This window comes from Lipotes vexillifer, unplaced genomic scaffold (assembly GCF_000442215.2).
Source record: "Lipotes vexillifer unplaced genomic scaffold, Lipotes_vexillifer_v1.1 scaffold614, whole genome shotgun sequence".
In the NCBI taxonomy this organism is placed as follows: domain Eukaryota; kingdom Metazoa; phylum Chordata; class Mammalia; order Artiodactyla; family Lipotidae; genus Lipotes; species Lipotes vexillifer.
This window is the reverse complement of record NW_006787203.1, coordinates 614,423-614,811: the sequence shown is the minus strand read 5'-3', so window position 1 is coordinate 614,811 and position 389 is coordinate 614,423. Positions and strand designations below refer to the sequence as shown.

The window sequence follows — 389 nt, the reverse complement described above, 5'->3', positions numbered from 1 at the left end:
GGAAAGAGACTGGCCCTGCGTAGAAAGTGTCCATCCTAACCTCAGCAGTTTGACCTAGAGATTGGTGTCCTGTGTTCATCTGCCCGCTCTGCTGGGCTAAAGGAGTAGACTTTGAGAAGGGAGCATGGGAGGTTCCCTTAAAAGGGATCAGGCTACAGGGAGGGAAGTGACAGGCATTTCTCAACCCCCATTTAAACTCATCTGCCCCTTTTCTCAATCTAGTTGTCCTTAACATTAGTAGCAACATTGAATTGTTTTATTTTACAAATCAGACTGTTAATCCCTAAGGGTAAGGGTTGATTTTTAATATCAGCTATGCATTTCTCAAGGTTGAGAAGTGGGCACTGAGTAATTGCTTACTGACATGAGTAAGCTAGAATCCTTTCCCT

At 44.0% G+C, this 389-nt stretch overlaps 1 protein-coding gene across 2 annotated transcripts in view; it reads left to right on the top strand.

Moving 5' to 3' along the window:
- The window catches only part of VPS37A (VPS37A subunit of ESCRT-I), a 39,467-nt gene that overhangs the window by 38,374 nt on the left and 704 nt on the right, over positions 1 to 389 (top strand). The window lies entirely within an intron of this gene.